General features: G+C 39.4%; 1 pseudogene; it reads left to right on the top strand.

The window, feature by feature from the left end:
- LOC141435497 (uncharacterized) overlaps nucleotides 1–27,761 on the top strand; it is a 90,198-nt pseudogene that overhangs the window by 41,066 nt on the left and 21,371 nt on the right.

Raw genomic sequence — 27,761 nt, 5'->3', positions numbered from 1 at the left:
TATCCGCCTAAACCCGTGTTATGCTGAGTGGGTGCAGTTAATAATTAAGTAAAATAATAGTAACTGTGATGTCGATTGAATGATGATGCTTGAGACGTTTACGCGGCTTTATCACGGCTAATATCTATATTGTATATTGTAACTTATATGATAGCTTTTCGCTCAAGTAAAAATAGTTATTTATGATACAAGTGCGGAAAGTAGGCAATTCCCAACGAGTGGCGGAGAACTTGAAACACGAGCGAAGCGAGTGTTTTTGAGCCGGCACGAGTTGGGAATTTCCTACTTTGACACGTATATCATACAACGTTTTACAATGCATTAAGCGAGGAAAAAAATCGAGGCAGTGACTACATCATTTATTTGCCATACTCTTTTACTACCGTAGCAGGCAGTAGATATACATACCGATATGCACGCCAACCAAAATCGTTAACGTATACACTTTATTAAACCATCTTTCATAACGATCATTGACTCAGAAGATTAGAACAGCTACAGCTACTAATGATAGGTAAAGGAGACTTTGTTTAGTATCGTGATTTTTTATGATTAATTATTAGCCCTTTTTGCTTGACATTTTCCACACTTATATTGGCTAGTCCTTATCTCCTGCACGCTCCTATAATGCTAAATATCAGTGCAACCCGTGAATAAATCCGTGTAATAGTTAATTATCATCAAGTATATGTATTATGTATCTAATCTACCAGCTGTTAACAAAAAGTTACCGTAAATCCGAGATTTTATAGCTTTGGAACTGTAAATTAATCAAAATTGGTTCACTAATTCTAATAGATAAAGCAAATAAATAAGAATAAGACATACCGGTAGATGTTATAATATCCATGTGTGTAGAAGTAGATTATTCTATCAATTAAGATGTTTATTAACTTAGTTATGTATATTATAGTTCACGTATTTTGTTCAGCGTTGAGTTGTCACTGACATATGATATACTTCGTGAAGGACGTAAGGCGGCGTAAAGTCAGATATAAATTCATCATTTAAACTCTTCATTTTAATTTACTCGTCAAAAATTAATTAACCGGACTGAACTTATGGACATTACTTTGGCGGGGTTTCATGACAGGCGCGAACGGGTAACCATGATTGGTTCGTGCTACGTCGTGCGCGCGCGCACTGGAAGCTCATTGGTTAACTTTCAAGTGCGCGCGCTTGACGTCGCACGGTCCGAATTGGACTCAAGAATTTATTTCCTTTTTTTTCATAACTTTAGACGGAATTAAAATACGAGTTTACATGAAAAAAATAATTAACGTTCTCTTTTCTGTCGCGATTAATCTATATTATCTTATCAGTAAATATTCAGTTGGTTGCATCAAACGTTTTCTTATTTGTTCAGAGCCTAACTATAACGACTCTTTAGACTTATTTTTTAACAATAGTTTGGACATAATTTGGCAATTTAAAAAGTTACTTTACCGCACAAGTGCGGTAAGTAAAATCCATACAACTTTACGGCACACTTGTGGATGCGTGCAGGAATCACTAATTTTCTATGGATATGTTGACCCACGTCAAGAGGCACTTTCCGAGCACGTGCATTGTAAAAGTATTTGAAAGTATTTACTCTCGAAATTGATGTCTAAATTGTTCGTGACCAGTAGCGGAGATAGTAATTTGTACCAAGGACGCAGAAGCCAGAAGTGGTGCGGCGTGTTTTAAATTCGGTTTGTTTTTACTCTCGCTATCGGCGCGCGCGCCACGGTCAAGGCGATCGATGCCCGATGCGCGCGCGGCTCCATTGCGTCTCGTTATACCAAACTTATACATTTAAAAGTTAGGTATTGAGCGCGCGTCATTTCAATGACTAATGACTAATACAACTTCACTTGTTATTATTCCCAGTCGAAGTTTTCTTAGCAAAGGTGTAAAATTGACTTCGAAGGGCATTTGCTGTATTTTCTGTGTTCTCATCTCACACATGTCATCGGTATGGAATACTTTGCTAAGGACTCAGGAAAAAGCTCAGGCGTTTACTTTGCTGGTACTATCTTATTTATCAACACCATGCGGGTGAAAAGAATCTGTCGGTACAATAATAGATACCTCAACCAGTGCAAGAAGACAAGCAACCAAACATAAATACATGGTCGATTTTGTAAACAATACTGTTTTCGTGATTATATATTTTAGGAACATTTGGAATATGTTGATATTTTAGAAGAAAAATTAAAAAAAACCTTAAAACCTCGTCACATCAAGAAGTCAAATGAGAAGCGGTAATTACTCCACTGACAAGAGTGCAACTCTTAAATGTTGATAATGCTAATGAACAATGAGAAGAAAACATGAATGTAAAGTTTTAGCGAAATCCTAAAAACCTATCAGTATAAGCAGTGGACACACGCGCGGTCTAGCCGCGACCGCGACGTCCCCGCTCTCACGATCCGTTGACTCGCGGATTCGTGTCGAATTAGTTATGTCTCAATATCAATGCTTTATTCTAAAACACAATTCTGCTTCTTATCTTAAAACAGCTTCGTTTTTCACTGACCTCAGCAGCTTTGTAATGGTTATGATAATGAATCGAGAGCGAGTTGAGTTTGGTCTAGTTTTGTATAGTTTGCTCTTTCTTTGACATAGAAAAATATTTTTAGTTTATTTATCAGAAATATTTTAGAATTTAAGTTAAAGCAATTTATTGAATCAGGCGTTACTTTGCGGAGGTCCATATCAATGAACTAAAATAACTTAACTTTAAGTTCGCGGGTGAGCAAGGAAATTATTTTAGTTCATTAAGTTAAAGCTAAAAAAATACAAATAGTGGTAGCATATTACATACGTCTTGTCCGAGTTACTAAGTGCTCGTTATTAGTTATATTACAGATAAAACTTGAATGTGTAATTCTAAACATTTTTTTTCTAAGTATAATAATAAATTCCTTGTTCGTTCCTGCTTCGGCCGTCCATTAGCTATATACGGGTACGGCGCCGCGGGCTCGCCTTGCGGTGTGCGCGCGCGCAGCCGCAACTTTTATTAGCGGCGCGACGCGGAAACCGAGGAAAAACGAGGAAACCGTGCTTGGACTCTTGTGGTTTCTACGCACTATCAACATTAGAAAGCTGGAAGTCAAAGTCCTTCCAATGTATCAGTGACCATTGGAAATCTTGACAGTCAAAAGTGTATCTCATGTCCAAATAGTTTTCGAAAACCTACCACAATATGGTAATTGTTGCACCCACGGACTTCAGTACTATCAAAGTCTGACAGAGAAATTCTGACCGAAATAAAGCCATGTTAAGTACTTCGGATTATTTTGATTTTTGATGAGCTTCATATTTAGCTCATACCTATAGGTATGTGTGCTGATATGTGCGGGTTGTGGGTACTTATGTTTCACATTAAGTAAACTGAATATCTTGCTTATGTTATTTACATAGGTATGACCGCAGCCTTAGATGCCTAAGCATTCTAAAATCATGCAACGATCTATCCGAAGATGTCACTCATTTACTAAGGCCTGTTGCCTTAAAAAGTGACATGTAAAAGAGCCCTTTGAGGCTACTTACAAATGAACGTTTTGGTATTGAGTGATCCAGCTTCCAGCTGCGACACTACCGGAGAAAGCCGGCTTCATCTAGCCCGATGCCCGATCATTTGCGATTTGCATCGGCCGGGTCGCTGCACGCTGCACGCCCCGCCTTCTCCTTGCTGTTGCAACATTGTTCGTTGCCTTTGTGATTCACCGCAAAAGTCTGAAATTAGCAGTGGCATGGCGTCGTAATAACTCGACTCCCACCGCGTTGCCTAAATTTTTTAGTTTAATTGTGCTGAATTGTTGACTTTAGTGATGACTAGCGTGACAAGTCTAAATTGTGTCTGAAGACGCAGCTACCTAATTCACGTTTCTCATTCTCCGGATTACTTGTCTAGATTTTAGATCAACTTATCTTACTTCTTGAAATATAATTTCATAGCTCTTGTACATACGTACAAAAACACCAAAGCCAGACTTTTTTGTCTTCAGCCCCATTTACGTAATGCAAGAACTTGCATGTGAGTTGCATTACATTGCAGACTATTGAGGGACAATGAATTCAGTTGATCAAACAAATACCGCAATGCATGCAAGTTCTCTCTTTGCCTGAATGGGGCTTTATTTAGTAGTCACTAAAGTCAGTTAGTGTGTCACACAATTACACTGTTGTACTTAGTTTTTAACAGTTTCCTAATGTCTATAATGTGTACAACAATACAAATAGTAAACTGATAATAAAGTATTATGCAGTTTCAATGTTAAAACAATAGGCTATAAAAACAACTCTACATTATCTTATTACAGCGCAGGGATGTGCGACTTCGTGCATGTCAAATATGGTAATTGATAAGTCAAACACGAATGCTAACATAATGCTTATTTCTTTTCCAGTTCATTGTTAGCTGAGGATGAGCTCAACACTTTAACTTGCCTGCGCCGGTAAGTGCCTTAATTTAATCCAATTCAACGAAACTTTGAGTATTTAAAGAAAGCGTCGCTTTTCACCCTGGACTGACTACAGACAGATAGAAACCCATGAGTCGCGGTGGCCAATAGACATTAGAAACCATTACAGCTCTCGATTTACTTTTACTGCAAATAACTAGGTATTTGCAGCTGTCGTTTTTCAAAGGCTTTAGCTCGACTTTTCTCACATAAAGAAAGGTGCGATAATGGTTGATAAATCGAGTTGACACCGGGGAAGCGTCTCAACCACTTAGTCGTTCAGTATCATGAGAAAACAGTTTTTATACCTTTGATAACCTTGTTTCCTAGTTACAGGGTAGGTAATTGATATTGAAATTATATAATGCTACCTATAACATCATTTTAAATTTCAACAGAATTTATTTTAATAAAATTTTGCTTCGTTATAAGTGTTTTACAACTGTCTACGTCTCTTAAGAAATATCTTTGCGTACATGTTTTGCGTATATCGCCATATTGCGATTTCAGAGGAACAGATAGATTTGTTATGCCAACTAGATGCGATGTTTGTGCTGTTTTAAACTTGATGCTACTCGTATGATAAAAGTTACAACAAATATGGATTAAGGATACAAACACCGGGACTGCCGTTCCATTGCTAGTTTAATCACCCGGTTTAACGACTCCTGAGCTTAATAAGGATGTCTATGTAACTGACCTAACGTACGTAACCGAATCGGATCAGGTTACGGAACTTCGTTGCGGCGCTGCATAGCGGCACAGACGTACGTTACGAGCATTGCACGCGTCCTGAATAGAGTTCCGGTTCGGACGGCGCCGGATGGTGCCGGAAGATTTATACCCGACCACCAACGATGACACTAAGGAAGATTAATTCAAGGATAGCTGACAATATATAAGGATTATCTTCAAACCCAGGAACTCGTTTGGAGCGCCACGATTGTGGATCTACCTGATGGAATGTTATTTATGGGCGAGAGAAATGGTTACGCTCCTGCAGTGTACGATGCTTTTAAATCCGATGTGCGTTAACGTTCTTTTGTATTAAATCGCATTTCTACCAGTAACGAAGTGTAAGAATGTCTTTCCTCACTACCTCTGTTTCCACTGATAATAACAATAACAACAACGGACAAAGAACGAGAGCGTATCTTATCCCGCGAATCTTCAATAAACTTTTCCCTGAAACAAAGTGTATGAGTAAAGGAGCATTTAAAACCAAAGTCAAAGCGTATTTGATAGATGATTTCCTTGAAGAAAATAATTAATTATCATAAAACTAAGTTATATAATAAACTACATGATGTAATTGAATTAATAGCAGGTACCTATTGTTGAATGTTATAGGGTGTAGGTAGTGGTGGTATGAGTATAGGTATAGAAACATAATGTTATTTTATTAATATACTTAAAAACATAACAAAAGATACAACAATATGATAGGAAACAAAATAAATAAAAAACTACATAAATATACCTAACTATAAAAAGAAAACACCATCTAAGAGGCCCTCCTGGGGCATAGACCCCAGCACACTGGCGGCATTACCTCTCTGTACAGTCAGAGAAATTCGCTGGGAGAGGTAAGCGCCAGCTCTGGGGTCTCCTGAGGTCTCTATCAGCCGGGACGACAAGGCCCCCATGAAGGCCCTCATATCAGCATATTTTAAGGAGTGAAGTATTCGCCAACAAACTGTTTTGCAGTTTGGCGAAGTATTTGTCATAAATTTAATGTATTTTTTTTGTTGAGATAAATAAAAAAAAAATATTTGCAATTTTGAACATGAAACTACCGTGAGACTCACTCATATTAAATATAATGACCCGGATAACCGGGTGCGCGTGTTGCAGCAGCCGCTGAGTCGCGTTGCTTCGAAGACGAAGGGCTACGGATTAGCCCGAAACATGTCGAGCTAAACTCGATTTAAGACGTGAGTTATCCGGGTCATTATATTTAAAAAAAAAATAGTTAAAATTACAAAATTATTTTAAAATGAATACAGTACCTACTAAAATCAATTTAATCTATCGTATCCCACTAACATGCCAGTTATGCATAATAAATTATTGCTGACGGAGCGACAACTTTGGTCTTCACAGCACTTTTCGACTCGAAAAGACGTCGAAAAGTAATCGAAAAATATTAATAGAAGTTCGAGTCGAAAAGTATTCGAAGGTCGAAAATGTCGCCTTTAAGATCGATTCGATTAAGAAGATGTTGACTAAGATTAGGCCAACCCATGAAGCCCTGCAAAAGAGCACATATAATAACAATTTGCTTTGCTAGCAATAACGCACAAATAATACTGTATTGAAAACACGAATTATTATATTAAAAAAATATTGTATATGTAATTTACAATTTGTCTACCACTGTTTGTTTATTTGATCGGGATGTAGGTCACTGTCGGAACTAGGCTGTTGCTGGTATTCTAGGCGTTAGCCAGCCCAGCACCTGCGCGCGCGCGCAGTTTCCTCACAGTACGTGACTCGTCGCCCGCGCTTGGTCATGCTCCACTCCGGCGCACGTCCGTATTGCCCGTCTGTTACGCTACCGACACCAGAAACTCTTATGAGCACCGCTTTTTTGCCAGCTTATTTCATAACAATAAATTTGAATGCCCGAAATTGGAAACTCGATGTGATTGCGCATCGTTTAATATTATGAGAATGTCTCTTTCACACGATTGTTGCGTTTCACGATCATTAAGTGCATTAATATGGATGGACGTACAATACTGCGGTTTAAATTAACGAGAGTATAGGGTTGTCTAATTCGCAGTTAATACTATCTAACCATCATCCATCAATCAATACAAAAAAATATACACTAATTGTAGGTACGTTATCCAACGTGCGAGGCCAAAACGCAATTGACATTGAACCTTTAGTTAGATGGCAAAGGAATTCCTCAGTCGACTATACATTTACATTATAAGGTCTCGTATGTATAAATAACCATTACCCTGGCCTGAGCTGGCTGGCTGACTGTTAGACAACGCACAGCCTAATCGAGCTAATAAAAAAAATACGGGTATAATTAAAAATAATCAAGGTCATGAAGGTCCAATTGAACTCTGGTCAGCATCCGCACCGGGCCTGGTCGGGCAGCCCGGCTCTTAATCAAACGACTCCACATTGACCAGTCACGATGACCAGGGGCCCATGAAACCGCAGCGTCACCTGACATAGGAGCTAACAAGGGCGCGTCCGAGAGTCCAGCAGATGAGCGTGTGACGTAACGTTCCGCTTTCCGCACTAATTGCGCTACGACTGCCGAATTTAATTACGAGCGCACTTTCACGAGGCCGCACGCGCCGCTGGGGTGGGATCCTAGGAACCTCGTCCGCGAAGTTGTCACTCGCACGAAGCAGCAGTACCACTACCATGAGTTTACAGTGACCGTACTCGATAGCGACGGCGTAAATTATTTGCAGAGGCGCTGTACCATCAGCCAAATAAGTGGTCTATCAATTTTTGAACAAATTCCTATCAAATCAATATAAGTCGAACTTTCAAAGTGACAGACACGTCTATTGGCATTATTGTTTATGACGTGTAAACGATTATCAACTTTAGGGTGGTAGAGCACATGTTTTAGCTGATGGTACAATTCTCCATACAAATAATTTACGCCGTCGCTATCGAGTACGGTCACTGTAAACTCATGGTAGTAGTATTGGTAAAACAGTGGTTGTATTATCTTCCTGGTCGCCAGACAATATTATATATCTTGACCCGTTTGCAAGTAGGCAATAGAAAGAAAAAATGAACGGCACAACAAGTCACTACAGACCCTACGTCTACATCTCTCATTCTCACATCGGTCTGACATCGGTGCCAGGAGGGGTGCAAGGGGATGACATAGACACGATTAACAAAGAACAAACCCTATTATGAGATAACGCATGATTGGCCCCTTAGATGCAAATACAAGACACAATGCACCCCTCGGACTGGAAATAATCCTGTAGGCACCTACGGAGATGGAAGTGCAGAATATGTAGCCCGCCTGTGATAGCCGCGAGGCGCTAAGTTTAATTGCTTACTATTGATTGCATGGAGAGAGAGTGGCGGAGTGGTGGTGGAGTGGAGTTTTGTGAGAGTGGCGGGAAACCGGTGGATGCAAGTGGCGAGTTGTCGTTCATTGTGGCGTTCTAAGGGTTCTTCTGGCTGATGATGATGATGATGATGACGATGACTGTATGGAATTCATTTATCGCTGTCCCGCGGTAACAATGCAATTTTCCGGTATAAGACTATCCTGTCCTACCCCGGAGCTCAAATTATCTATGTACCGAATTTCATCTTAATTCGTTCAGCGGTTTAGACGTGACGGGTAACAAAACAAACAAACAAAGAAGCAAACAAACAGTCTTACAAACTTTCGCATTTATAATATTGGTGGGATTAAAAATATCTCGTATATTCTATGTTTGCACGTCAGGAAATATAAGCATGGCGATAGTAAAGTGTTAGAGCGCACTCATTTGTCTAGAAGTTAATTTATGATAGGAAAATAAGAAAGTTGCAGGAAAGCATGCAATTATCTGATACGAAAATGAGCGAGTGGGCGTGAGTTCATGTAAACGAGTGCACATGTTAGTTGTGGATATCGGGCTGTACGAGTAGCCATAAAAGATAAAAATAATGACCATAACATTGCTTAAGTGATTTTTTCTCAGTAGGTAATTGAATTGCTCTGTTGGCGCTTATCATTATCAATTTCACATATTTTGGGTCAAAATAGTGAATATAGGTACCTAACTGAAATAATGTTGTTTACAGTCCTCTAAAGGACCTTGCAGATCATCGTATACAAAAATATGACCTAGTTACATACATGGGCACATAACAAATAAACATTATCATATTATTATACCTACTTACGATCCCAGTCGATTACTGACGCAAATTGATTTATGTAAACACATTTAAGTTTCCTTATAAGCCAGCATTAAAAATAATTGTATCAGTGAAATCATAATTGAACTAGTTCGCAAGTGTGTCAGGCAAGATGAAGTAATTACTGCTGTTTGATAAAATAAAATATCTATTACCAGAGTAGATTGATTAATTTGGCCAGTCTCTGTGATGGGCCTCGAGCCTCGGAACTGATGGATTCGATTCGTTCGGTTACCGTTCTGAGTCAGCGCGCGCGATGGTTGATTGATCAATTATCACACTTCGCTAATAATTTTGCCTTAATGATTGTTTGATGATGACTTATTCTTTTTTATTTTACTATACTGGCATTTATCCCCGGTTTCGCACGTATAAACCCCATGGCCAACAGAGTTAAAAAATCCGGGACTTTACTTTTTTCCCGTGAAATAACAAAAAATTACAGCGCGGAGCCGGTGTCAAAAGTTGAGTTAGGTTTTTTTTCGTAGGAATTGCGTACTTATGTCCTTCGGAATCCAATGGATTTAGCATTCTCTCTCATATCATAGCTCTTCTAGATCAATTTCGATACACTTATATCACTCTTTAAGATTGCTTGTTTTCTGTGGATTAAAGGAAGATTAAAATAATCGAAGTGATTTATTTTATGACTTGATTGAAAATAGGCGAGCATAATAAATATTTGTAAGCCACACTCATAAAAAACCTCGGATAGGTAGGTATCATGTTTTGAAATGCTATTTACTAGTCAAATAATAGCAGTAGCAGTTTAGTATAGTTAAAAGTAGGTATATATTATTTTGGTATAGTTATAAGTATTACGAGTAAGTAAGTATTATAAGTTTACGAGTAGGTAGGTATTATGTATATTAATTTTAAGGTTTGAATTAACGGTCAAATTGTAACACATCGTTTCTCGGTATTTCGAACACAAGTGGACTAAAAGTACCTACATGTACATTTACTAGCGGTATTTATTAATAATATGTTTTTACTATAGAAGTTAAAACAATTTTAAATATGTTTCATTTATTTATTTTTTAATATTATCATGCATTCAGTCGGGGGACTATGAGCAGATGAGTTGCGTGATCGATGGCGTGTAGAGTTGGCTCCCCAGCGAGAGACCGCTCTATCTGTGGCTGAATCTTCATATTAGCACAGAATAAGTAATAGTACAAGTAATATTAGTTGATCCAGTTCTAGGATTCTGCGCCTCTTAAGACGTCTTATCTGGTCAGGTTCAGTGAGTAACCCTGCCAGCTGGTTAGGGTGGATTTAAATAAATAAAATCATTTATTTAAGATCACAAAAATCCATAAAATTTGTGCAAATTTTACCGTTAAGTTTCAAATGTTAAAATAATAGTAGGTAGATTATTCAACAAGGGACTAATGCAATAAGACGTCTAGCCACGAGATGTTTATAGTTCGAGTGGCATTATGGTTGTTTAGTCTCGCGTTAAACACTCTACTTTTCACTTTGAATGCGAGGAAAAAAACAACGTTCTGTTCAAAATTACAATATTATTTAGGTACTTTTTAAAAACGTAAGTACGCTCGACTAATGGACAGGCCATCTGTTCAAAATTCAAATAGCAAAAAAAAATTGGTTGCGTGGTTTTTTCTTTTCTTTTATTGTTTATGAAGTGACGCTTTAAATGCTTGCATATTTAGCCAACAGTTTCAAAATTGAAAACTATTTTAAAACTAATTGGACTATGCATAATAAAATGAATTAATCCTTAATATAATTGAATAGATTCATATTTGTAATCATTAATTGTGTCTCACGAAATTAAATCGTGTTTTTTTAAATATTTTTGCAGTTGTCATTTTGAGGTTATTTCCACGCCCTAAAAATCCTCCATTCACAAACACCGTGTTGGCTGTTTAGGGGTTTCCAACGTAAATTAAAAAAAGGAGCTTTAGTCCCGATATGTAGAGACTAAAGTAACATTTTATGAACATGAGAAGTGAAAATGGAGTATTAGTATAATGTAACTAAATTATACGGTACATTGAGAGAGAACACTATCTCACTAAAGCAGCCAGCGTGAGCTAGCCCGCTTGCCATTCGCTTGCATGTCATTTACCCGCATTTATTTACTGAGCTGTCAAAACAATCTATATCATCTGATGCTGACCGCGTGCTGACCGCTGTCCGCGCCAGCGCTGCGCCCGCGCCGGCGAGGCCGCCACCTTTTGATTGCTTTTCACTGGCCCTTAATAACTTCGGCATTGGGCGGCGACAAGGTGAAGCATGGGGGCTTGAGTGCAGCTTCAACTTTAAGTCTTAATGGCGTCATTTGCAATAGAAAATATGTATTAAAAGTTTGTGATTAGTTATAGATACATACCGCATTTTAATTGACAGTCAACTGAATCACTGTAATTTTACTATTACAGATATACGAGCATGTACATGTATTACAGATCTACGAGTTTGCTCCCATGGAGGATTAAAAGAGTAGGAATGTCCCGTAGGAATTCAGGAAAATCCTTTTGTAATTAATGCACTTTCAGATCACGACACTCGCTCAAAGTACCAATGTATTTATGTGCACCAAAAATTTCAAGTCTCTAGCTACTGTTGTTTAGATTTTATCTGTCAGTTTGTCAGAGACGTCTCTTGTGTTGTAGATGATTTAAGTCAGATGCCTTGAATAAAAGTATTTCAAACATTACTTATTTGCTGCCAACTTGCCAAGGCGCGACCACTCAAAGAGGGCTTAGTTTAATTTAGCTGTGAGGCTGCAAGCACCGAGGCGTTTCATCACAGCTTTAAAATCGATTTAGCAATCTCTCCAGCAATACTTCTGACAATAACTAGATTAACAAATCAGCCGTCACTTTACGAACGTCAATCAGGGTAATACTTCCGATCTTCCGATGGGTATCGAGGGTTCACCCGCGACGTTATCAACTCAATATCAGACTGTTAATTGACACAAAGAAACCGCCGACTCCTGCGCACAAGACGGCAGTTTCGAGTTATCGCGATCATCGGCTATTGTTAGTTGCGCCTATTAACTTTGTTCCGTTTAAAAGTGAAGCGAGACGAGCGTAATTTTGCTTTCATCTAAAGTCCTATTTGTGTTCAACTCATTTTGATTCGCCGAATGCAACAGAAATAACGTGACTCTTTTCTCCTGGATGTGTATTTAGCTTATATACTGCTGTAGTATAACTTTTAATGCTAATGATAATAAAATTCGGACTTTTAATGCAAAATTTACCAAGTTGCCTGCCTTAAATGCTCTGTAGTATTTAATGTCATGCTGTTTTTCGGTAAACAAAGCCTACAATAAAGACGGGCTCATCATTACAATTTATTTTAAGCTCATGAATTTATTTTATTTCATAAAAATCCTATACAATTTGCTTTATTTTGACTGTCTAATAAATTAAATTAAACTAAATTAGAAGACAAAATCACTTGACATTTACTAAATTGTATTCTTTGTTTAAACGTGTGAGCTAACTTTGGGGCGGCAGACGTGAGCTTGCCTTCGGAATCCAAAAGTTTAATGGTTACTTGACCTGAAATGTAAATTTCAGAATTAATTTATTATTATTATAATTTTTTTTTTTTAATTTATGACGGTGGACGCAGTCTACACTTCCACTGAACGTAGATTATAGTTAGAGTTTAGTTTTGTAACTAAGGGACCCCATACATCCCTGTATTATTATTATTATTTTTTGTATTTTCTTTTATTTCATTGTATACTGTAGTTTTTTAGTATTTTATTTGTAATTATTTTATGTTGAAAAAATGACTTTCTGCCAAGTTTCTTGCGGCGCATTCTTCTTGGCAATGATGGTCTTTCCGAAAGCGCTGGTAGTTTTAAAAAAATGACGTGTAAAAGTGCCCATTGCGGCCTATTTACTGAATAAATGATTTTGATTTTGATTTTTTGATTTTTTGTTTAAACATGTGCCAAAAAATGGGTGTGTCTTACAGTTACATCTCAATGAATTTTACATCGTGAAGGCGTCGTAAATAATTTTGCGTGGAGGGTCTATGATGTCATCCGCCCATTTTGGCACAATTTGAAGCCGTCATCCGGTCCATTCGCTAAACAATAAAAAATATAAAAATGGGACCATCTGCCGCCGTGGCGTAGAACTCGGGCTTATTAAGAGATTCGGCAAAAACAAGTGACATGTGGCGCCCACACGGAGACACCTGCGCCCGAGCCCATAGTTTACATCTCGTGTTATGACTGCATGAGGTTCATGTTTTCCTGGTACATTCATATGAGTACAAAAGTGATAATGCCGTACTCTAAGACTTTTATTAACATTTAATGAGACGTATTTGTATGTAGCAGCGTAGTTTCCTTACAAATTAAATAAATCTTCAAATACCTAAGTAATTGTTTTCACGATAGCTAGATTCCGCTAGTGTTTTTGAACAAAGTTGCTAACGAGTTGGCAGAGTCTGGGATGCTATCAAGATATCTGATTGCAGCGAATTAGCCCGGTGCAAAATCTGATAAAAAGGTCTAGCGTTAATGAACGTGCTTATCTAACGGTTATATACTTACATAAATATTAACTTGCTTGTTGCTTTTATGTGTTTCTCTATTGAAAATCATGTGAAATAACTTGGGCATAGAATTTACAATTTAAAACCGGCCAAGAGCATGTTGGACACGCCCAAAATAGGGTTCCGTAGCCATTACGAAAAAAATAAGTAATATTTTTCTAAGGATTTTAGAGGGGGGGGGGCCGCTCGATTTTAATGTTTTTTTTTTTTTTTTTTTTCGACTGTATGGCAAACGAGCAAGTGGGTCTCCTGATGGTAAGAGATCACCACCGCCTATAAACATCTGCAACGCCAGGGGTATTGCAGATGCGTTGCCAACCTAGAGGCCTAAGATGGAATACCTCAGGTGCCAGTAATTTCACCGGCTGTCTTACTCTCCACGCCGAAACACAACAGTGCAAGCACTGTTGTGCTTTACAGTTGAATATTTCGCAAACAAATCACTGAATCAAAAATCGTTTTAGCAAACCCCTTATGGTTTTAAAAGACCTATCCAACGCTACCCCACGCTATGGGGTTGGATGAGAAAAAAAATCAGCCACACTACGTCTATGGGAGATACCCTAATTTTTTTTTTTAGTTTTTTATTGTACCATTTTGTCGGCATAGTTTACATATATATCCGTGCAAAATTACAGCTTTCTAGCATTGATAGTCCGCAAAGCCGCGGACGGACGGACAGACAGACAGACATAGCGAAACTATAAAGGAGCCAAAATGGCAAAAACGGAACCCTAAAAATAAAGAAAACCCCTACCTACTTACCTACTCTTAAAATTGGCTACCTACGAGTATCTCTTTATCCTGAATTTCTAAAAATCCCCTGTAAGTGATATTTTTGGAATTCCGAAACACCTGTTTTGTGTAATGAACTTAATGAACGATAAGCCTTTAGGGCAGCAGTTGATCCTGTAAACCTTACTTCTTGAGTAATTCATTTTAGACGACCAGATGGCCTAGTGGTTAGAGAACCTGACTACGAAGCTTGAGGTCCTGGGTTCGATTCCCGTGTCGGGGCAGATATTTGTATGAAAATACGAATGTTTGTTCTCGGGTCTTGGGTGTTTACTATGTATTTAAGTATGTATCTATTTCTGAACTTCAGTTAAAATTTCAGCCTCTTCAGTTGGGTTTCGGGAGCAAAGGTGGCTGTGAAGCTGCTGTCCATGCATGTCGAACCTTTCTCCATACTCCAGCGAGTCAGGTATTATTAAAAGTAGACGTGAAAAACGCATTCAATTCGGTCGACCGTGGCGCCTTTTTGACAGAAATACAAAAAAATACACCCGGCATCTATCCTTACCTATGGCAGTGCTACAGCTCACCTTCAAACCTGATCTATAATGACAACCAAATTCTTTCTTCAGTTGGCTGCCAACAAGGCGACCCTCTCGGACCAGCCATTTTCAGTCTTGCCATTCATCCCATTATTTCTGATTTAAAATCAAAATTTAACGTTTGGTACCTCGACGATGGCACCCTGGGTGGTGAAGCAAGCACAGTTCTTAACGATCTACGTTCAATCATTTCTAAATTTAACTCTATTGGACTCGAGGTGAACAGTGAGAAATGCGAAATATTTATTAATCCTGATACTTTTAACAAAGAAGAAATTCTGAGAAAATTTCAGGATATCTGTCCTGGTATCAGACCTCTGTCGAAATGCTCGCTTAATCTCCTAGGTGCACCAGTTTTCGACGAATCATTTCCAAATTTCATTAGAAAAAAAATCGATCTTTTTTCTGAACTTTCGGATCGTATGTTGGAAATCAATTCTCATATGGCCTTTTCCATTCTCCGCTTTTGCCTTTTTGTCCCTAAATTTACATATTCTTTGCGCTGCAGCCCTCTTTGGAAATTCGGTGACCTATGTGAATTTGTAGACAAAATCATTCATATCCAGATAGAAAAAATTATCAACATAAAAATGAGTTCCAGGCTTTTCCTTCAGGCCACCCTTCCCGTTAGATACGGTGGCCTCGGAGTACGACAAATTAGTAGTATTGCTCTACCCGCTTTTCTTTCATCTGTACACAGTGTGCTACCTCTGATCGGCAAAATTCTTTACCCGTCACTTTGTGATTATGATTATGAGGTAGCATGCTTGTCAGATGCGGAAAATGCTTGGAAAATGGCTTGTCCGGGAAAAGAACCCCCTCAAAATAAAAACATTCAGAAGCAATGGGACGACCCAGTTTGTCGCCAGGTTCACGCTTATCTCCTGGATACCTGCTCGTCTAACTCGGAGAAGGCTCGCTTACTCGCCTCGTCTGAGAAGGAGTCTGGTTTTTGGCTCCAAGCGTTTCCTTCTACAAATTTCTCCACCCTCCTCGACAGTAATTCTTTCAGGTTGGCTGTCGGCCTCCGTTTAGGAGCAGATATTTTAGTACCCCATCTTTGTCTTTGTGGAGTATCTGTCGATCGCTTGGGCCATCATGGACTCTCGTGCAGAAGGAGTGCCGGCCGTTTATCTCGCCACGCCTGCCTTAATGATATAATCCGCCGGGCTCTTTCCAGCATAAACGTACCTTCTGTTTTGGAACCTCCCGGGCTTGCACGCGATGATGGAAAGAGACCCGACGGATTAACCCTTATTCCCTGGCAAATGGGTCGGCCACTTATCTGGGATGCCACTTGTGTGGATACCCTCGCGCCGTCCCATTTAGCCTCTTCATCTACCAAGGCGGGCGGAGCAGCAGCGCAGGCTGAGACAGCAAAACGCCGCAAATATACAGGTCTCTCTAAAGACTACATATTTACAGCTTTTGCTGTTGAAACTTTGGGTCCATGGAGTTCGGACGCTCACAAACTTTTTGGACAAATAAAAAAAAAATTATTCGAAATTACCAATGACCATGGAGCTGGTGCATTTCTCGCCCAACGTATTGGAATCACGATCCAGCGCGGAAATGCAGCCAGCCTTATGGGCACTCTTCCTCAGGGACAAGACTTGGGCGAACTGTATATATAGTTAATTTATTTTTAGGATAGTTTAGTGTAACCTCAATTGTTCCTTAATAATATTGTTCGATACCTTTATAAACCAGCCAAGTGTGTATCTATCTATATAATTATATCTATCCGTTGCTTAGTACCCATAACACAAGCTTTGCTAAGCTTACTTTGGGACTCTCAATTGGTGTGAATTGTCCCGTGATATTTATTATTATTTATTTATTTATTTATTAGAATTATATCAAATGTAGTACTAGGTATATCAAATCCGCATCCGATCCTCTCAAAGACTATATCTGCATAAATTCAAGCAGCTGTTGATTTAGTTAGGCTATGGTTGTCTGGTTCAGTGCCCTTAGTGTAAGTTTTCAGTTACAAAATACATCTCGATCGCGTTCGCGTTAAAATCTCAATTTATATGGAAACACGAACAGCGCCTCTATCGGAACGTTTGCGATGTTCGTGTTTCCTTACAAATTGAGAATTTAACGCGAACGCGATCGAGATGTATTTTGTAACTGAAAACTTACACTAAGGGCACTGTACCTACTACTACCATGAGTTTACAGTGACCGTACTCGATAGCGACAGCGTAAATTATTTGTAGGGGCGCTGTACAATTTTCCGTCGCTGTACAAATTACGCCGTCGCTATCGAGTACGGTCACTGTAAACTCATGGTAGTGGACAGTCACTCACGTTACACTTTTATTTAAGTATTTATTTATTTATGTGGAGAACAAACAGAAATAAGCGTACAGAAGATAATACAAATATTCTTAGTACCTATCTATAACTAAAAAATATATAGCAACTATATAAATTTTATAGGTAGTTAAGCATTTATTTTTGAATACCATCATTATTTTAAAAGATATTCGTGTGTTTAAGTAAAGATAAGTAAAAGGTAGTTAAGTAAAGATTATCACTGTGATTATTGAAGCTTATTAATAAACTACCTATTAATCATCCGAGTACTCTGCAACCCCAAGAACCAGGGTCCCAGCCATGAGTGGGAGTTCTCCGTACGCCGTAGCTGCTCTGGGGTGATTGACTCGTCACGCCCCGCTGCGGGCGCCAGTGGAGCGCGATGGGTGCCAATGGGTTAGTGGGCACGACCGCAAGCTTGGAAACTGGCGCTATAGGGAATTGTGCTTTCTATGTGCTTTATTGATCACATAATCATTTTTTCATTGATAAGACAGTCATTTAATTTTCCAAGTAGAAAATACATACCTAATATATTATGTACAGTCTAGGTCTAAGATATCACTTTAGAGGTACTCGTAGCTTGTCACTTTGAAGCTTGACGCTTGTAGCTTGCCTTCTGAAAATTTTATAGAAAGATGGAAACATGAAATGACAGCGATATAAATAGTAAAATGGAAACATATGTTTGACCTACTTAAAACATAATTTTATTTTATTTTTTCTACTGTTAAGTAGATTTATTAAAACAAAAATAAACAGGAATTCACGTTAGTCCAGTCAGTAGTTACTTGTACGATCGATATTACTGCATTTCTGTATTTTTAAAATTTTTGCTTCATATATAATTTGAAAACGTTACGTAATAATATAATACGTTACCCAGATTGGCCACCAAAGTCGAGAGGTTTTTTTTTTACAAATCCAAGCTCCCTGTTTGCTAACGGACGCGGCAGAACCCGTTGAAAGCCACCCTCGCTTCACAGCATAGCGGCTTCTTTGCTCCATTGAATGCGGAGTTTTTGCTAAGGCAGACTAATTGAGTTTGATCGACAACTCATAGTTAACCTGTTCAGGCTGCCTTACATAGCCTGGCGTTAATTGCACATTTCTTCCGCGTCCGATGCTTTGAATACCAGCATAATCTGACCGATGTTATATAAGCTTTAATAGTTAATAGCTATCTTTCTAACCGCATAATACACATGTAATCTAATGATGTACAATTATCTATAGTATTCAATGTACAAAGCGTAATTGCCGTCAGCCTGCATGAATGTAACCTGATGCCTATGTAAGTAGCTTTAGAGAATAGAGAAAATGATTGACTTAAAATGTTCTAAATGCAGTACTTCTCCGCGTTGTGCTGCAAAATTTCATTTGTTTTCTTATAAATATGCTCTACAATTGGGTCAATCTACTTAAAAATACACATTTTCTTTTGCGAAAAATTATGCGACTTGTATCAAAATGTTGCGTATCGTTACTTATACTTTTAAAATATTACCGTTACCATTTAAAAGGGATTACTTAGTAAAAAACGCCTAGTTCATATGCCGTCAAAAGCTGCCGTAATTAAATGTACCATTTGTTCACAATGACCACTCTGTTACTCGATTAATAATTACTGGTGTTAGATATAACAAAGCTATCGTAAGTGATAGCTTAATTATTCACGTTCCTCTCATGATGCAGAAAATTGAATTTAGTGCCAAGTATTGTAAAATATGTATTGCATTTTAAACAGAGGCGTCAGAAACTTATGTCCAAAAAGTAGAGTAATCCAATTAGTTTTTTACTCACAGATCGCACGTCTGTATTTTTACAACATTGCATGTAGGTATATTTTGGAGTTTCTCGTCATTATTTTTCTGCAGCTACTTTAATGCTTCAAAAATCCTTTACTACCTTTGTTCATACTTCATTTATCCCATCGTGTAGCATCTCTCCTCTTTCGCAAACGAACTAGCCCTTTGATGGCGAGAAAACCCCGGCCATTCATTGTTTGTCTTACTCAGAATGTATAAAATATTCATTATTATAAATTATTTTATTCTGCGAATTGCTCCAACATATCTGTAAACGTCTTTATTGAATTATCTTTTGTTTTCGCTTTGGGCCCGGTAGTTCTTGAAGTGTCTAACTCGTACAATAAGCGATGTAGAGCTTCAACGAGCTCCTTATAAAGTATCACGAGAATCATGATGGGCCGTTTCCCTCGTTACCCGCAGTTAGTAAGCACATGCTGAACGATCGTTTAGCTTAACCCGTAGGCGGCTCTTCGTGACTTTGAAGTACTATGGCCTCTTCAGTACTCTAAACAAAACAAGGCGAAGTTTTCCCAGTGATGCCTGTTCGAAAGTCAAAGGCGAGTGTTTGAGTTGGTCTCGGATATTTGCGTCTTGAACAAAGTCTTAGTCTTGAAGCAGAGAGTCCCGTCCCAGTTTACATTGTTTTGGCTTGAGACTCACTTGGTACTCGTATTGTGGGCAGTCTGATGTTTGTTTAATGTAGTTTGGTTTCTGCACTAGTCATTGCATGATTATTTTACATGTCTTTGACAAACATTTATCAATGTTTACATTTTTACAATTTACTATTGTATTCACTGTATTGCATACATTGAAAATTATTTAAGTAATGTAAAAAAATATGAACACTGGACATGTTCATAAAAAGTTGCAGAACAAAGTAGCTTAGTAATGCGAGGAGAAGTTAGTATTTTCGTATGCTTTGTGTGACACCGTGAACAAAAAAAAAGTCTGTTTTATTTCACTTTTGTAATATTGTAAATTGGTTGGAACCTTTCTCCGCCACACCTACTACACATGGGCACGGCGCGGTGCGCGGGCGCAGCGATCCATTGACGGAGCAGCATCCATCAATGAACGCGCTAAAGCGGGGGGCTTCCGCTGCCGTCGGCGCAGGCGTTAAGATGAAGCGAATTCATTTTTCTTTATATATATATATCTGTAAAAGAGTAACGAGTAGCAATTTGAATCTCCGAAGGAATTATGGAACTAAACTAGCCTATATGATTATACTTAACTATTATGGGCAAAGCGGCGGTCATAAGCTTTAGTTTTAATGGGTATATTATATAGAAAGACGAATCTTGACTGGCTGGCTTACTTATAAGGGCGTCGTAAACAAGCCAATTTAATATTGACACCGAATTGTCTTTCCCTCTACTGATGTGTGTGAGTGTGACACATTTAAAACAATTGATTGGTTACTACAACAATATACTCTAATTATTGTTATACAACAATCTACTTACAAGTTTTTTGATGAAATTATCACTCTTATGACTTGTACCATTCGCCACTTCGTCAACCTATTGTACACTCACGCGCTCGCCTTGCCCCCTCCTGACACCTATGTCACACTCACAAGGCCTCCCAGGGCCGCATGACTCTGGCGGTAGCGCTCTGTTTATTGATCTAATGCATTTCTCGGGTGCGTTGAATGTACACTCGAGTAATTGTCGACCCGAAATGTACTACTATAACCCATAACCTGATAACTCGTGTACTGTAAATAATTTGCGTAACGGCACAAATTAATTATCTATCAAGGCCTGCATTATTATCGTCGTCGATCTGGTATGTTAATCGCACCCCATTTCTCGGGCCACAAAAGACTGCTACGCGATGGTAGCCAGAGTTGTCTATTTAAAGAATGTTTTAGTTATAAAGCGACATGTGGTTAGTGTTAATAATAAACTTGTTATTAAGCATACGAACACTGCGGCTTGTTCGTCTACAGGCGTAATGCTCCTCATTTGTTTGTAATCCTGGTCCGACGACGCGTTAACTATGAAAAGCTTTACCGACGACTTGAGCTTCAAAAGCTTAAACCAAAGTTGAGTTATGCTTATGGTTGAAGCTTAAGCGTCTTTAAATATCTACTCTACTCACTCATATTCAGAAAGAAAGAAAAACAATAATATAACTTGGATTTTTGTAGGTACCTACTTATTTACAAGTAAATCAACACACACTTTTGAATGACAATGTAAAGACAATCGAGTTATTAAGTTTCGCCGATGTTGTAATAAACACATATTATAATATCAGTTCAAAAGGACCAGTCGACAGTTTAACATTGTAAACCAGTCGATAATGTGCAGTTTGTATGTATGTGTGTCAGTCTGCCCGCTGAGCTAAATGGCAATTGTCGTGCGACCCGAACACAAGGACGACAAAGATAAAGACGTCTTGTATAAAAGGGACAGATATTGTAACGACACACATCCGATTTGAATTGAAAGGAGGCAATCATAGATGCAAGGAGTTCAATTGAGCGTGCAAAGGAAGGAAACGATCACGTTTTGCATCTTAGAGTCGCATTGCTCTTTTCAACCGCAAATAATTAAAATCTGAAGCAACTGACAGTTTTGGTTTCTCGTAATTGATCCTCAATTTCCTCTTACAAAATTAACCACAGGCATTTGACCACAGTACAGCAATTCGAGCTCAACCGACCCAGACGGAAAGCGAAGATATGTGTTGTGGTTTGGGAACTGGGGCTGTGTGGTGCCCACTGTTGGTGCCACCGCCGCCGGTGGCACCGCTGGTTTAATGATGCCATGTGCGTTACCGTAGTGACACGGATCCGCCGCGCTTGCTCAGCGACCGCTCCTCACGTTTGATCCCATTCTTTAGATAAAAGTGTGACTGCGCGACCGCGATGCTTCTTTGTTCTTCAACAACTTAACTCTACAACGTATCGACTGATCGACAAGACCACAAGAAAAAATGTTAATACCTCCTACATTAATGAAACTAGAAGAACATAAAGTAGACGATGGCCGTACAAGGCACCACGAGACTCATGTCATGCTACTTACTGCATGTAAGTACGTCCCGGGTATTGCTTTGATAGCTTTCGTGACAGAGTTGTGTCGTCTGAAAACTTTGGTCACGAAAAAACGTGCATGATAAAAAGCTAGCAAAGAAAATGTAAAGCCTTACTTAGGGATATTAGCTCATAGGGCCGAGCCCTGATATGTCGCTACATTTGCGCGCTCACATTTTAGCGCACCTACACAGAATAATAAAAAACAGCAAATGTCAAAAACTGGTTAGTTAGGGCATATCCACACGGCGTATTTTTTGGCGCACACGACTTGTTTTTCGTGGGATTACATGTATACCTACTCCCTAATTTCAGCTACTTCAACAACCATAAACGTTCAAACAGCTAAGGAAATATACTTACCCGCGCTTTGAAATTGTGTTTCGTAATATTTTGGTTCATATGTATGTATGTATTTTTTGACTGGCAAACGAGCAAGTGGTCTCCTGATGGTAGAGATCACCACCGCCCATAGACACCTGCATTTGCAGATGCGTTGCCAACCTACAGGCCTAAGATGGGATACCTCAAGTGCGTAATTTCACCGGCTGTCTTACTCTCCACGCCGTATGCAAGCACTGCTGCTTCACGGCAGGATTTCAATCACCTTGCACAAGTGCAAATGTATGTACGTACTCTGAGTTTGGGAGCCAGGCGTCGCACTGGGAGCTTGGACATCCAAAAAAGGAAGCTTGCCACTGGGCAGGGTTGCTGACAAAAGCCTATCATCATTTTTGTAGAGAATAAATGCCTAGTATAAAAAGTAAATGAAGTATATTATAAAAAGTAAGCACTTATTGTTCCCTGGCCCTTTACTACGAAGTGCAAAATTCAAACTTCGTGTCTTGCTGTCCCGCTCTCGCTTATATTATTTAAAACGAGAGTGAGAGGGACGGTACGATACGAACTTCGATTTTCGAATTTCGTGGTAGCAGCCCCTCTGACTTGTTTTGGGTCTTTTTGATTTTCTTGTAAAAGAGGAGTTATAGATGGGTAAAGGTTTAGGTAAGAATCTGCTGGTATTTCCGAAACGTCAGTGATATACTTATTGATTTTTATTCCGTATAACTCCAGAATTGTTGTCAGACTTTGGCTGTGAGAACCCTAGCGGGAGCAATGCACTTCACATTGTCGTTAAGACCTCCCTGCACTTGAGCCTTGCGAAGGAAAACATTACTTGCACAACACAAATATTTTGACAATACAAATACAAATATTAATCATAATGGATCCACTCCTTCACTGCAGGATCAACTCGGGCACAATAAACCACCATGTGTCATCATCGTGGACTGAGTTCGAGTCTTAAAACTGACAAAATTACGATCCTTTTCGTACACCAATCTTTTCATTACTTACATCTTGTAAGTAGTTAATGGCGAGTTCGCAGATGCCCTACCTTCGCAGTCTTTCATTTTAAAATGAGAACGTACCTATTCCTCATTATCTTAAAATGAGAACAGGTAAAGCTTTAGACTAGAGAATCATTGAATCAGGGTCTTAAAAAAGCATTCGTTGCCACCCGGTCGCTGGTTTTGGTTTGCTCGCTCAGTGAGTTCTCTGGGAAATTGTGCAATGCGTACTCGGAAAGTCCCACTATAAGAAATTCAATTTTATTCTTGTTCCATTTCCCCGCGCCCGCGACCCGCTGCGGCTCGAGAACATACTGATATTGCTTTCGGGCATTCGCGTGCTATCTGCCAATCAGACGTAAACCTGCAATATTCAGCTTTATTGCTCATGGAACAGTGGTATAAATTCTATGTCAAAAGGAATAATGAAATGCAAAATATTGTCCCAAATAGGGCGGGATCGATTTTTATAACTTTTCTGTGTGCGGAGACAAGTGCGGGCTGGTCCCGCTCTCGGCTTTACACAGGTAGCAGTATTTTGTAAAGTTGAGCGTAATTTTGTTTGTATTTCAGTTGTACCTACCTACCTTTATTTTACTTTGTGACATTTAATTTTCATTATGATGCGCTGTTATTAATTTGATCATTTTAATTAACATACTCGTATCCTATCTTATGTAATCTACTGCCAGGTCTCTCTAAATGATTTCGTACGCCGACAGGCACATCATAGTTTGCTCTCTTGTTTGTTTGTCACCTAATTATACCTATGCTGACGAAGTAAATAAATAAATTTTAATTTGAATTTAGCTCCAGCTGGTTAGATTTACAATAGTAATATTTTTATACACATTGTAGTGCAGACATGTGTATTATAATTCTATTTATCTTTGTAACTATGAGAATTCTAGGTACACTCAGTGGAAAATAGAGGAAATATTTGTGAGCCCCAGTTTTTCCAGCTTTGTGAGATTTGCAATGTTTCAATACCTTAGCCTATTTCTAAGCAATCTTTGGGTTGCTTATTGACGACAGCTAGATTTATCGAAATTTTTCGGTAATTAACTATTTTGTGACCTACGTTCGGACATCGATGTGTAGTAAACAATGCTGTAATGATAATAAAACATTCAAGTAGCACCCCTTTACCTATGTAGTCCAGGAACGGAAACCTTCCGTTCAAAAAGGGAGCGATGCACTAAGCCACCGGCGTACCGCAAGCTTCCTTCGAAGACAGTATCGCCCCACGAAATGCATGTATGACTTAATCCTCGTGGTCACGCGCACGCGGACAATAGGCGCCGGCGCACGACGCGCAGGGCTCACGTGACTCAATTTATTTTGTGATTCCATTATAGGGTCTCGATATTTTGAACTAAGAGCCTAAAGCGTGAGAAATTCAGTGTTCAAGATTGTCGCAGGCAGGCAGTGGATGATAGCATTGGCAAAGCATAGCAGCCATAATATGTACGTACAATGCAGTGGACTCTTCATTACTTGAAGTTACATTTTTTTAATACGTATCTTAAGTCAGTGTCCTACTGCTGGTTAAGGGTCCCTCTTGACCTCCACGACTCCTGAAGCCGTATTGCCTAACGTTTCTGCCACTCGCGTTCGCAATCAAATGACAGTTTTTGTATGCGAAATCTGTTCTGCCGCTATATTATGCCGATTCCTTGCATACCGTAAAACGAGGCTACTTTGCACCGATTTTTGCTCCAAATTTCCTAATCTTTGTTTTATTTAAAAAATTATTATGCTGTGGTATGTTCATATGTGTATTTATGTAAAGTAGATCAATTTATTGGGAAGTGTATCGGGTACCGGGACTTCGACCTGCAAGACATTTAAACAAAATACAGAACTGGAGCATAGTTAGTTACCCAGTGGGAGGCTAAGTAGCCTCGTTTTACGGTAAGTACACGTCTAAATTTTTGTGTCGTCGTCTCCGTCTTGGTCCGCCTTGGATTATTTGTATCTCTAGAAAAAGCGATTACAAACTGCGTCCTCCTGAAAACGGTAGTAAAATTTAAATAGGAAACGTAAATAGTTTTTTTAGATTAGATAGATAATAGTTTTTAGCAAGACCTCCGATTTAACCATACCATGATTATAAAATCTACAAACAATTAGCAAAAGAACTGGAAGATCAAAGGGCGCGAACAGCCTAAGCCGTGATCTTCATTACGCCGGCAATCTACAGAGCATCGCATTGTCTCGTCGCGTCGTCGCATTTACATAATCTGTGCCATTGTGCCCGCGCCGCGTGCGCATCGTATATGGCGCCGCGGGTTCAAGGCCCGGGCTCGCCTTATGAGGCAGGACCCGGGAACCGATTAGCTGATTAAGCCCGGAATTCCCAGGCGATAAGCTCCTTGTTATGGGGCCGCAAACGCGCGGATGATTTAATTGGCTAGACTGAACACGCTTACCAATTTGGGATTGCAAGTTTACGCTACGAAGACAACCTAAAATTCCTGAAGTTAAATTGGACTTATATGATCAGCTAGCAATTTCGTTATCCGCAATGCAGGCTGCCAGTCGTTCCGTGTTTACTTTCAGGTCTCAACTCAGAGATTGGATTACTTTAGTCATAGCTCATAGTTATGAACGGGTATCGGTCGAATCAATAAACTGCATTTGTCTAGTCTAGACTGTCTGCTACTACAATATAGAGCTAAGTATTTGAGAAGTGCGCTACATTTTGCAACGATGAAGTTTTGCTATTTACAGAAAAGATGGAAACGACGATCATGTCTCGTAATTACCGCCTGATATTGTTGACGCGCGCCAACAAAAAGATCGGTTCTCTTGTCGGTTCATTTGTCTGGCGATGAAGGTCTCGTCGGCTCCATTAGCCCGCGGATTTGTGGAACAATGAGACCCTTGTCAGCTTGTTAATATTAACGTTAATGGGTTTCTGCCGAAAATCGCTTACATGTTGTTCGAAACGATCGTCCATTCACGGCGGAGCTGCGATGTCGAACATGGCACAACGACGGCCATTAACAACTCATTAAAGCGGGTTATGTCACCGAGCAAAAACCAATATCTCGTTATACTTCGCTACAATCCCCATAATGTGTGTCTTACAGTATAACAACAATGCTGTGTAGCACTTAAGCCTACACAATAGTAGTGTCATTATTGTCATTAACTGTCATTGCAAAGTTATTGAACGATGGAATCCTAACGAAGTATTATTTTGTTTCAGATAAGGGAGGTACAATGGCATACTACCGGTGCGGGCCCACAGCCATTGGGAGCCGGTCGTCGTGGGCTCCCGTGACGTCACCGACTGTGGACCCCAAGACCTTCGATCGTCCTCTGAGCGGGAACTTTGACCGCATCTTCAATGCGTTCGAGCGGACCAATGCTTTCGAATACGTGAAGAACCTAGATGGGAATGAGGAGGAGCGGAGCACGGGGCACGGAGAAGTGGTGGTGAATAGGAAGAAGAGCAGCAGCTACGAGCGGGCGGACTGCGCGCTGGCCGCGCAGACGCCCAGTGCGGAGGACGAGGACTTCTACCGAGAGAAGATCCTCTACTCCCAGGCGCGGCAGCTGTTCCCCCTTCAGGAGGACCTCGCCGACTGGATCAACAAGACCATCGGTAAGTCAATAATAATCAAACTAAAGCTATATACTTTATAGACTGCGCAAAAGGCGTCTCTTCATTGCCCAGAGACCGATAATGCCATTCATTAGAAGTTAGCGGTTTCAAGAGATTGTTTTTACACCATGAATTCGAATTGGTCTATGGAACACATCGATCAATTGGTCAAGATACTTGCTACCATCCCGATTCTTGTCCGACTTCAGCTATCTAGGAACTGCAGGGCAGTTCTGCGTAAATAAGCTCACCCGTACCTTTATTATTTGACGTATGATTATAATTTTCGCTCAAGCTGCTGTGGTCAGCTGGGCCCCTGATACTCCGCAGCAACAATAGGCGGTAATGCTTGATCATCGCT

The sequence above is a fragment of the Choristoneura fumiferana genome, chromosome 15 (genome assembly GCF_025370935.1).
Source record: "Choristoneura fumiferana chromosome 15, NRCan_CFum_1, whole genome shotgun sequence".
Taxonomy (NCBI): Eukaryota; Metazoa; Arthropoda; class Insecta; order Lepidoptera; family Tortricidae; genus Choristoneura; species Choristoneura fumiferana.
This window is presented reverse-complemented; position numbering and strand designations above follow the sequence as displayed.